The sequence below is a fragment of the Puntigrus tetrazona genome, chromosome 7 (genome assembly GCF_018831695.1).
Source record: "Puntigrus tetrazona isolate hp1 chromosome 7, ASM1883169v1, whole genome shotgun sequence".
NCBI lineage: Eukaryota > Metazoa > Chordata > Actinopteri > Cypriniformes > Cyprinidae > Puntigrus > Puntigrus tetrazona.
The window spans coordinates 31,203,931-31,217,143 of record NC_056705.1 but is presented as its reverse complement, the minus strand read 5'-3'; the positions used below and the strand labels follow the sequence as shown (position 1 = coordinate 31,217,143).

Genomic DNA, 13,213 nt, shown 5'->3' with positions numbered 1-13,213 from the left:
TTTAGGAACATAAAAAATGCACTGACTTGCATACACAAAGACAAAAAGAGTAAGCAGTAACTGAGCTAACTGAATTAACTTTATGAATTGTTACATCTACCAGTTTGTAACGCTACTATAAAAATATGATGCTGCTACATTTTTATTGTACCGCTAAATCTCACTGTAGCCCTAGGATATTCTTCAACCAGTTATTAAATATTTTAAATTCACCAGTAGAGTGAATTTTGTTGTGTATGAGAGACCACAGGCATTTTATATATTTTATATGACTATTGCACACAGACTAAGTAAAATGTTGATTTTCTTTTCTTTATATAACGTTAAATGTAAATACAAGTAAAAAGTACAAACACTGTCCCTTCAAATGATTTCATTGATCAATTGAATCACACAGTCAACAGTCTGTGTAACAGGCGTAACCCTGTTTATCAAGTTACCAAGGCTATACTTAAGGTTAAGGTAAGGGTTAGTATTTGCAGTTAGCGGTTAGACTTCTTGGTCAACTGTTAGTTATTCTACATTCAGTACATCAGCTCAGGTAAAATTGACATCTTTGGATAGCGCAGCATATGTAAAGTCATTATTAACTTGACGAGAGACTAAAAACTAGGAGACATCTGCTGCTAATACTCCAAAAACATGGCAATTTAACAGAAAAGCTGTAATTATATATATAAATATATAAATAACATTGTTGTGGAAATGTTCTTGCTATTTTAGAAGAAAAATATTTCTGTGATATGAACAACAGTGAAAAGTGAAATGTGAAAAGTGAGTTATTATTATTAGAGAGTTTATTATCTGAAAGAGCCAAAAGTGCTTGTGGAAAACACCCCCTCAGTGGTGACCTAACCAACTAATCTTCTTTTAAGGTTCTATTTCCTTTCCATTCAAGCACATGTACACAGCCTATAAGATCTCTTTTTAATTTATCTCACGTGTCAGTGTGTGTTGAGTCAGCACTGTGTTCTCAGCATTAGAAAGCTCAGGAACACCAGAAATTTCCATTACAAACACACACAAACATATATTCCAAATCTGAGCATGACTTTCTGACTCCAGTCTATAAGCCTGTAAACATGGTCAGACATCACTAACTATCTACACACTTATCAACAGGCTCGATCAAGGTTATTAACACAGTGATGACATTACAGCACATTTCTCTATGTGTATGTGTGGTTTTGTTTATGCTATCTTGTAATATAGATTTAATGATTTTGCTGTTGACAAAATATAATCCATTTTATTTATTTATAATCCATGTAGATTGAACACTCTGTGCATGACAGTGTGCTTACTACCAATGGTAAGGGTGACTATTTGGTCAAAGAAAAATATAATATTGTTTGACCACTAACTTTGACCAGTATTGTTTGAAAAGTTGTAATATTGTGAGATGTTAACAGTGGACTTAGAAAGCCAAGTCTATAAATGAGTAAATAAGTAAACAGGATGTGTATGAAGGACGGAAGGTATAGCAATATATTGTAGTTGTGTGAAGATGGTGGAGAATTAACAAAACTGTGACAAAACTACAAAGAAAGCTGGAACAAACAAACACGGCACAAAATGCGGCTACAAAAAGAAGGATTTTCACACTGTAGGCCTTGTAGAAACAGTCAAAACGGCAACTTATATGTTCTACAGCACATTACTGGATTTCTTTTTAATTATCTATAGTTATGCAGTAAATTATTTAACATTTAAAATAATGGTTTCTGGAATTTTTTTAAAATATATAATTTCTCATCAAAACAGTACTACTGACTATTTTTGAGCTATAACCTACTACTTGTAGAGAGTTTTCTGTGCAGCATGGTTCTGCATATTTTAATATGCTTTTAAATTCAGCATACGATTTTCTTTTTCCAGCATCTTTATATGAACAAAATCTGTGACCGCTTTGTAAATCCAGCTTAAATGTACTCACCCGTATCTCTTTGTCTCTCTATTTTTTCTCAGGTGGTGTGAAGTTTGAGAATCCAGACCATGCCAAACTTTACTTCATGCCTTTGTCCTTCAGTTTATCTCGCTTTTCCCATTCTCCTTCATTTCCTTGATCCTCCCCATCCTCCTCCTGTCTTTCTCCATCCTTCTCGGCCGTACTCCCAAGATGTGGCCCAATCTAAATCCAACTGTTCTCAAAAGCACGTGTGTGCAGATGGGGTCCTTTACCAGTCTGGAATCCCCAGAATCCTCAGTTGGTGACAAAGTGGCTCGTGCCATTGTGTATCTAGTGGCACTAGTCTACATAAAAATTTTAGGAATGTCAATCATTGCTGACCGCTTCCATGACTGCCATCGGGTTATAACATCTCAAGAAAAGGAAATCACTACAAAGAGACCTAATGGAGAAACGGGTCACCACGGCTGACAGTTCGCACATATGGAATGAGACTGTCTCCAATCTGACCTCATGGCTCTAGGCTCTCAGCCCCTGAGATTTTGCTTTCGGTCATTGAGGTCTGCGGTCATAATTTTGAGGCCGGTTCTCTTGGTCCCAGCACCATCGTGGAAGTGCCGCTTTTCAACATGTTCGTGATTATTGGTCTCTGTGTTCACGCTTGAACCTGAAGGTGAAAGACGGAAGGTCAAACATCTTCGGTGTTTTTTCGTGACTGCTGCGTGGAGCATGTTTGCCTATATCTGGCTCTATCTTATCCTCTCCGTGTTTTCTCCTGGTGTGGTGGAAGTGTGGGAAGCAGTGCTGACATTCCTCTTCTTCCTCTCTGTGTGGGTCCAGGCCTGGGTTGCTGATCGACGATTGCTCTTTTTACAAGTATGCCCACAAGCTGCCACTTTAACTGATAAGGGCCGTGGAATTATTGTGTCTGAGGGTGGAGAGGAAGTTGGCAAGGATGCAGGATTCACAAAGATGGACATGCTGGAAATTGATGGAATCACAACACATCTGGATGGAATGTTGGGAGGGAAAGTGGGATCGTGGACGGATCAAGAGGAGGAGGCCAGAGAGAAATGGCTAGAACTCTGAAGGAACTGAAGCAAAGACATCCTGACAAGGACATGGAACAGCTCATAGAGATGGCCAACTATCAGGTATAAAAATAATCGCAGTGTCTATTTGCACTAAGTGCAAATGACCTTCCTTGTAAGCAGAGTCTATGCACGCTAACTCCACCCACCAACCTGTGACTGAACTTGTCAACACTAAAAAAGACACTTACTAATCATTAGATCTAGTGGTGTAGATGGACCCAAGTTTAAACCTGACTTTTGCAAAAATGTTTTCTCTTTTCAAATCACACCAGAAATGGATTTATTTTCAGCAAAAATAAAGGAAATAATCAAGAAGTTTAAAATAAAGTATCAGGAGAGTTGTGTGGGAGTGCTTTATTGTCCCAATAAGGTGACTCCACGTAATAGTTTAACACTATAATTTACACTTGATACGTTATTGAATACTGCTTCATAATGTACTAAAATAGTGATGTGCAGATAATTGCCACTATTTGCAATAAGTAGTATAAATAGCAGAAAATCTTGCTATTTTAATATAGCGAAATGAATAGAATCTATATATTTATACTTAATGTAAATAGCATGTTGTTAAAAATACTGCTATTTGCAGTTAGTGTAAGTAGCATTTAGCGGCATTTACATTTAGTGCAAATAGCTTTTGCCAATTTTTTCAAACACATTTACTTTCTAAATGTAATTATTCATGTGTAACATTTTCATAAAATGTATTTTCTAAAATTATAAATGGTTATAAATAATTATTTTATAATTCATTATTTTAAATATTATTGGTTTCTAAATATCTCTGGAATGTTGAGGATTCATAATGGCTGGATCAAAACAGACATGTGCCCTTTTTAATTGATGACGTACTAACTGAGAAACACCTGATCAAGGAAGTTTACACTAAAAGAATGAAAGAGAGATGTGACAGCATACCCTACATGTGGGTTACTTTGTAATGTGAAGAGCACATTGAAACAATTATACAAAATCTTAAAATTTTACGTGATATAGTAAAAAAGAGCTAACTAAAATGTCAATAAAATAGTTTGTCAGTAAACACAAAACAAAACACAACTATACCATAGTTCAAAAATGTGGGTAGATTTAGAAGCACATATAGACACATATAGAAACTGAACTGAACACAGCACACCCTCCGCAAAACAGCTGTCAGTATAAATGAGCCAATAAGAATGCTTAAAAAGTGAAAATCGGATTTTTATTCACACGCTTATCATGTTTTCTCATTAGAATTCATACAAATTCTTTATGAATTACATTACTAATGTCATGGAGTAACAATAATGTAGGTAAGAATTTTATTTTCGTTATAAATGTTTAGTGGTATCTTCCAAAGACCTTTTCTCTGTATATAGTGTTAATGTAGCAACTAGTAAAATACAATAACTTTATCATGTTTGGAAAGCTTTTAAACCAAACCATGTGTTTTATGTCTGTTACAACTAGCCCCCTGTTAGCTTGTGCATCTCTTCCTACTTTCCCAGTTTAGTTTGCTAAAATAATTATAAGTAATCTATCTTTAGATTTCCCAGAAATATGAATAACGTCTCTGTGCTGCTTTAAACTGCTGTGTTTGAGTATAGTACATGTACATACACTTTAAAAGTTCGATTTCAGCAAGACTGTAAGAATGGTCTTGTTTTAAACGCTGTGTAAAGGCTTAAGTTCAAAATAAAATCCAACCAGTATCTTTTTTGTTAGAATAAGACATTGTACCTAAATGATGTTTTAAATGATGTTTTAATATTATACAAAATAGTCTGCCAGTAAATGACAACTGTAGCTTATTTCCTCTATAATCATTGGCTTAATTGTGGAGTTTGCATGAACGGCCACCTGTTTATCCAAATTCACTTACAGAATTGTTTGAGAAACCTGTTTGCTAAGTCTAATAAATGCTTACTGTAATACTGTATTTTGAGGTTTGAGAAATCTGCAACCAGAATGCCAATTAAAGAAGAACATTCTCAACTTTATCTTTGTAGGTTCTAATACAGCAGCAGAAGAGCAGAGCTTTCATCGCATTCAGGCGACAAGGATGATGATTGGTGCTGGGAACATCTTAAAGAAACACGCAGCAGATCAGGCCCGCAAAGTGGTCAGCAGTGGGGAACCTCGGGAGCAGGAGGATGACCTCTTGTCACAAGAATAGACTTTGAACCTGCCTCTACCAGTGCTTTGAGAACTGTGGGTCCTTAAAACTTACCGCTCAAAGGCATGGAGGAGATGCTGGGTGCACTGTTAAGGTGAGTTTAAAGTAAAACGCTTATTAGTGCATTCATTTTATGAGGGGAACTAACTACTCCTAAACTTATCGCCTGATCTCGCTTCTATTAAATTATGGAAATTATGGAACAGATTTTTTGTCTGTTTATTTAATGGAAACAAGGAAGATCTTTGATCTTACTAAATGTTTATTCATGCACAACTCCAGGTGGATTACCGCACAGAAGATGGTACAGCCAATGCTGGTTCTGACTATGAATTTGCTGAAGGCACACTCGCTTTCAAACCTGGCGAGAACATTAAAGAGATCACCGCCGGCATTATTGATGATGACATCTTTGAGGAAGATGAATACTTTATGTACGCCTGAACAACCCCGTGATAGTTGGGTGGGCTGATGGACATCCTATTACTATGGAGACTGGAGCACCTGCTCCTAGCGCAGCCTCTTGGCGAGGCCCACACGGCGATCGTGACGATCTCACGATGACGACCATGCAGGAATTTTCACATTCGGAAAGTGAGTCTGTGCGAGTTAGTGAAAGTATCGGTATCATGCAGGCCAAGGTCCTGAGGACATCAGGAGCACGTGGTCTGGTGGCTGTGCCATACCATACAGTGGATGCGACAGCTCGTGGAGGGGAAGACTATGAGGAAGTGTCTGGAAAACTGGAGTTTCAGAACGACGAGACAATGTAAGTGGATTCTGTCAGCTAATGTGTGTGTGTGTGTGTTGTGTGAATATTTTTGTATCTGTGTGTTACTGTCTTTATTTAGCTCTTTCTGTGCCAAAGATTGTCTCGCTTGAGCAAGCCTTCACAGTGAAAATGCTTTTAGTTCTGCTGAAAAGTTATTAGATTGTGTGTTTCTCAGGCATGTCGGGCAGCTTATTTCACGGCTAAGAGAAGAGCTACCAGAATTTAATTTGAAAGAGCAAAATGTCACAGAAATGTTCTCATAAACATTTTAGAGGCTTAATTTAAAAGAAAAGTTCAATGTACTTATGTCTTGCCATATGGAGGAAGTTAATATGGTAAACATCCTACCATAATCGGATTGTACATTTCACTGAGACAAAGACAAGCAAGTCGAGACAGATGTTTTCATATGCAGATTGTATATATTTATCCTGTTCACACATACTGCACTTTGTCACATAAATTTTGAGAGGTTACAGTGTTGTACCCATGAACCTGCTGTTTGCTGTCACACACAGCAAGGTAAGTAAGCACAGTAAGTAAAAAGTAATGATTAAAAGTGAATTAAGTATGTTAAATTATATATATATACACATTAGATTTAGAGTTTGATATGCCTCGTGCCTCTGAGGCATATACTATATGAAATAATAGATGAAAGGGAAATTAAAGTGCTCAGGTAATGGCCAGTGGAAAGTTTACAGCTGACAAAATGGTTATGCAGTGTCCTTGTAAAGTGATCTCTTTCTGTGCGCTCATTTAACCTCAAGGTAAAGCTAAATGACTAAATGATTTAAAGCAGTGTGTGATGGTTGGCTTTATAGTTTAAATCTTGGCAAAGTGTGTAACACAGTTTCAGTTGGGTCTTTAACTTTTATGTCATTCAAGCCACAGGTAACTGCAATAGCTGTCTGCAAAGCTAATATAATTGTGTTGTCAGTTATGAGTATAAGCTTGTTTATTCTTGGTCTCTAAACCCAGAAACAGTGATAGTCCTCGGTCTCAGCTGCAAAAGTTAAAAGCAGAAGTCACATACAATTAATATTTTGAGGAGAACAAATGTAATTATTTATGAATCGACCTTTAAAATGAAATATGGGGTTGTGGCTATAGTTGTGGTTCGAATTCAAGGAGATCAGCTGTGGGGAGAGGACGAAGCAAAAAGGCTTATATCATTTTTGTTACAGTTGGTCTCTGTTGATTTACTATCCAATAAGGCTTCACAACAGGGGCACACAGCAAGTAGACCTACAAAAAATGAAACAGAAAACACAGCCAAACAAATGAAATACACACAGACAAAGCAGACTGACACTCACACATCAAGGGGGTCTATGATGGACAGAGGAGGGCTGGAGATAATCAGCAGTGAAACAGTCCTCTCTCGCTGGCTCCTGTCTCACACTGTCTCTCATTCTTTCAGTCCACAATCTTCCTTTGCTGATCTTCTTTTCAATTCACTCTCACTACTCTTGTTACTGCTGGAAAAATCTCATACCAGCTTAACTCTCATAAAGGTAATGATAATGGTCTTAAAAATAACCTCTTATTTTACCTAAAAATAACCTCTCAAATGTTAATGTTCGTCTGACCAATCAAAACCAGCAGAGGAAAACTGAGCAAAAACACAGTAGAAGAAATCAAAGAAATTAAAATAGGATGTAGTGCTGTAGTATGTGCATCATACAAAGAAAATTAATTGTACTAGGTGAAAAATATTAATTGCTTCATATAATGGTCACAATGTAAATAATGTAATATTCTTAAAGGAAATTGGTGAAGTGTGTCATCAAGTTTTGTTCCTCCATTGAAAGTTCATTCACCCAAAACTTGAGAATGAGTAAATGATGACATAATTTTTCATTTTTGGAAGAACTAACTCTTTAACAGTTTTTTTTGTTTTGTTTTTTAATAAGACCTGGGAAAGCTATGTCTACTAATTTTAACCTGATGGTTTTCAACAGTGAAACCAATTCCACCAGTTAGTAACTCTATTGATTAACGTCTACCAAATGGCCATAAATGACCAGCTAAAAACTATTTTTTCAGTTGGGTTTCACTCATCACCTAGTGTGTTCTCATTCTTTCCTCTTTTTTCTTGAACAAATGGACTTCTTTTTGAAAGCTAAACGCTAATGCCTTTAGTGCTGCTCATTCAGTCTAAACATCTTCAGTTCACTCCACCTTCATCCAGCCTTCAATTCTTCTATCAGCACTCACTTAATGAATCTTTTTGATGTATCACATTTCATGCATTGTATATTGCTCCACTCCAGCCTAATATGAAATATAAATGTGTGTAAGTGTCTGTTTGAAAGAGAGTTCAGGTAGGTTAACATTCGTATAGCCCCAGTGAAACTCTGCAGCACCCTTAGCTTGTCACAGAAACCAGTGGACGAGTGTAGAGGTGGTAACGCATAATAATTGAAATACAGAGAGGGGTCAGCACTGAGCACCGAGGACACAGATGAGATGAAGACAGACAAGGAGGTCTGGCAGATTAGTTTGTGTGTGTCTGAATGTGTCTTTGCCTGTTACCTTCATGCTACGACTTACTGAGGGCTGTGCCTTGATGTCATTCTATCGTTTCACACTGATTTATTGCTCATATTTCATGAAGAATTTATAAGGTGCAGAGAAGGACTCTCACATATTTGCTCTCACATATGAATCGTCTCGCCATCCTGTCTCTTTATATTCCTATCATTTTATGCTCGATCTTGTCTTTTTAATATGATTTTTTTGGCTGCAATTGCACACATTCCATATTTCATGTACAAAATGAATTACGTCCTTTCAATTCACAGTTTCAGATTTTTAGTTTTCTTTTTGACTTTTTCTAACTAATTCAACCCCTCTGTTTTCCTTGTCATACCAAATGTTCTTTTTGGCCTCTCTTTGTGACATGGGGTTCTGCATTAGGCCTTTCCCTAGGTGACCCAGAATCTACTGTGAGTACTAGATATGTGTTCCAAATGGACCACAGCGTGAAATTTCAGTCAGTGCTCATCTTTGAGTATGTGTGCGCAAGGAAAAGTAGATCACTCACCCATGAGCGGCGTTTTTGGATAGGCAGATTCCTCCTGTATCAGGCTCAAAAACCTGCTCACCAATTTATACTTTCTTCCAAAACTGTAAATTACAGGAACTCAGAACACAAAAGATGTAACATTTTAAAACTTATTTGAAATGCATAGTTCAATTAGGAATGGAAATTATTAAATATTTACTCATGTTGAACACAAAAGGGGATGTTTAGCAGAATGTTCACACCGCTGTTTTACACGCAATGATGTGTTGTATGAAATGGTGCAATGGTTTGTCAGGCTCTAAGTACAATTCAAGTCAAATCCATTTTACTATATTCTTTAGTAGTTTGAAGTCACATAGTAGCTTTGTGTAAGAAAAAACCCTTTTATTTGACGTTCATCTCAGATAACATTTGTGTGATTTAATTGTGTTCTTTGAAACAATTAGTCTTAAGACTGAATCTGAATCAGATTTAACATACAACTTAAATTTTGGTTGGCTGATACCAAGCTCATAGCATGACATCAGAAGACTTGCATTTTTAGCTGAACTATCTTTTTAATGATGTTATGAATATATACAATAATGTGAAATTATACAGGAACTGTATAATTGTTAACATGGATTTCTGTCTCTTGATATGTGTGGATGATAATTTTGTGGTATCTCTAAATTTTACTTTGCGCCAGAGCCTTATCATCAGCGTGCCTCCGCTGTGACTAAATTTACTAAGTGTGTACCCTGCCCTAACATCATTTTACCACCAGCTATCTACATGTGAAACCACATTACTGAAAGATACAGAGGTCTGCTGTATTTCCTCTGGTTGTGCTCTGTAGATAGTTAGGATTTAGTTGCAGGAACTGTAATTGACTTAACTTGAAAGAAAATTGTGTTTGTAATTTAGGACTGCATAGCATAATTATGTATGAGCAGGAGTGTGTATACGATTGATATGGTCAGAGAAACAGCAAAATAGTTTGACTTGTGAAAAACCTGTCATAAGCTTCTTGAATTTTGCAGAGTAATTCCTCTTCACTTCAAGGTGCAATGTGAGATAAGCCGTGTACTGCAGATAGAGCCTCATTGTCTCTTACGGTTATGGTCATGCATCTTTAAAAGGGACGAAAAGAATGAAGAAAACTGACAGAATTTTTTCGAGGGGTAGCTTTTTAAAATTAATTTTTTCTATCTTGGATTCATGATTAGCACATTTTATCAAAAGCAAACAAGCAAACAAAACATCACATGATTTCTGTGACAGGTTGATTTGCTTAGTTTACTCAAATTTTTATGCAGTCTCTATATCGACAGCTCGATTGTTTCTTGTCATGCAAGAGTGCTTTAAATCACTGCTGAAGCAATTAGTCAGCATTATCAACAACATTTTCAATAAAAGATTGTCGACAAATATTTTTGTTGTGCAGTAGTTTGATCTTATATTTGACCTGATATTCATATTAATCATATACATATGATTAATAAAACGCAATCTAATAGGTTGAAAATTATTTTCAATGTTTATTTCTAATTGAGCTGTATCCTTCTAGCCATAAACCAAATGCAGCTTGCCAAACTCATGCATTTATATATGTAAATATATGTGCTGCACAATTTCCTCTCAATGATGAAATAAACATGAAAAAAAAACTGAAAGTGGTGAGAAAGCAGCAGTTAAAAATGCATCTAATTACAGCAGCATTTATGTTTGTAAGAGTTCAGTACTATAAAAACTAAATCACATCACATTTACAGTTGTGGCCAAATTATTAGAATACTTGTATTTTAACATGCTAAAAACTGTTTCAAGCCTGTTTTATCTTTTGCTGCAGTATGTTAGTGCTCCACACAGAAATCTGATCTCATCATCTAGTCTGACTGGAATGAACAGAACAAACTGACAATTTACTGATTACTATTCTATTTTTATTGTTTTTTACCTTAAATTACATCTATGAGTGTTAAAATGCTTAGATTGGCTTTATACTTTGGTAATTCGGGTTGTGTATGGCATGGCAATGGGATACAACTCAGGTATTGTCAAAGTGATCTGCTTATTACATTTAGCTTTAAGCATCTTCATGTCAGATATTGTACTATATATCTTCTCATTTGTTCTGGGCCATTTCGCGGGAATCCCCCAAGCATTCCAGGGCCCTGGGTGACTGGATACATCACCTATAGTCAGACCAGCCTGCATGCATCTTCATACAGTACACTCTTCGCACACAAGACACACATAAACACACATGCTATGGAGCCCTTTAATTACAGGGCAGATGTCCAGGCAGAGCGAGACTGCAGGCCTGTTGTCCCAGGCATGATTAGAGCCTTCGCAAGCTGCCCCATTGCTCTCTCTCAGACCCCCTGGAGCCTCTGTAGAGGGCCAAGGACTTCTCCCCAGCTCAGCATCTCTTATTATGCATGACACCAGCACACATGCCAGTAAAGTCCTCTCTGCATTAAGTTTATGAGTAAAGCTGGCATACAATACACTAAAACTTTGATTGGGCTGTATTAAAATGCATCTAAATTAAAGTGCATACTGATTTGATCCATTGTGTACTTTTGAGAGATGGAGACAAGACGGGCACAGCCTGTTGCCATAGTGATGTTTCCTGTGCCAATTTGTTAAAGTAAATGCAAAACTAATTTGTTTTATCTTGAGATGGTAACACAGAAAATACATTTAGATATATAGGCCAATAATGGTGAGTGTATTTGGAATATGAAAAGAAATGCTGCCAGTTGAAAGAGCATTTTTTTGACGTTTTACCTTTTATCCCTGTTTAGTCTGAATTTAAGTTAACACAAGTTAAAGACATGTTTAAAAAAATGAAAATCTAAAAACAAAGTCTTAGTTTTATTTAAGGACATTTAAAATTTATCATAAGTATCATAAGTGGCTTTCATAATGTTAAAAACAAACAAACAAACAAAAACTATATATTATATATACTTTTAATTTAACAAACAAATGTTGCATAGTTTCACAAAAATATTAAGAAGCAATCTGTTTTCCACATTGAAACATTTCTTGAGGACCAAATCAACATGTCTGAAAGGCTTCTTTCAAAGGAAACGAGGAATGGTTTGGAAAGGCAAAGAGCAAGCACACTGCCTAGAAGGCTTTGACAGGTTGAATCTAATTAAAATGTATTACAAACCTGTGTAATACACCCTCGAGCTTTGTCAGTAATCTATAGCATTTTTCCATCCCTTTGTTTCTTTCTGCTTTCTTTTTTGTATTGTCTGTATTCTCAATCACACTGAAAATCAATCAGCATTCTTGTACTTGAGATAAAACACTGAAGCAAAGGCTTGATTGCTGTGGCAATATTTAATTGCATGCTCAAACAAAGCTTTTAACACTCTGTGTATGTCATACCCACCTAAGATTCAGCCAACGAGGCAGATTATACTGGCCTCCCAGAATGCTGAACATTAATGTTCCTTCACCACCACTGCTCTCATCTAACATCTCATTTATTTTGGGGTATGTAATGACCTTTTTTGTATTTTTGAAGTCTTATCTCTACCTTGAGAATCTCCTCCTGAGCATTTATTATTTCTAATCTGGACTCTTGTTAGCTGGATTCATGTTGCGAGCATGGTTGGGATTAGTCTTATTACTTAGTTTGCTTTGCTTTTCATTTTGATATGGGTTTGTGATTACGCTCTGTTTAAATTTGCACTGTTTGAGGTTAGAAGAAGCCCTACCTCACTTAGTTTTTGCCCCTTTCTGTTTGTCATCTAAATCCTCCACCCAAAATTGGAAGTGGCTTAATTAGCACTGCTAAGACAACAAGTCGTTGAGGCGTTCCTGACGATTAACTTGAAGTGACAGTGTGTGCTTGTGTGTGCTGTTCTATGTTTAAGGGAGATGTCAGACCGAACGAGACACAGAAGAGGTGCAACAATGAGAGAGAACACAGAGTGAGATAACACAATGCAAAAGAAAAGAAAATACTGTTTGCTGGATTGAAGAGTTATTTATCAGTATGCTAAGTACCAGTCAAAGGGTTTAAAAGGAGAGATGCTGAGATGTTTTTTGGGTCATTTATAGGAAAATTGTAATGCAAAGGTTTAGTCTGAAAGACAATAGACTTAAAAAACTCCAATAAAGGATGGATGGCTCAAATCAATGATGTTTACTTTAACATCATGCCAAGGTTGACAAGGTTGACATCTTGACACATGTAGGCAAGGCAAGGCAAGGCAAGGCAAGGCAATTTTATTTATATAGC

The 13,213-nt window shown here is 36.5% G+C and overlaps 1 pseudogene; it reads left to right on the top strand.

Moving 5' to 3' along the window:
• The first annotated feature begins 1,458 nt into the window (after nt 1-1,458).
• Nucleotides 1,459-13,213, top strand: part of LOC122347970 — a 44,711-nt pseudogene continuing 32,956 nt past the window's right edge.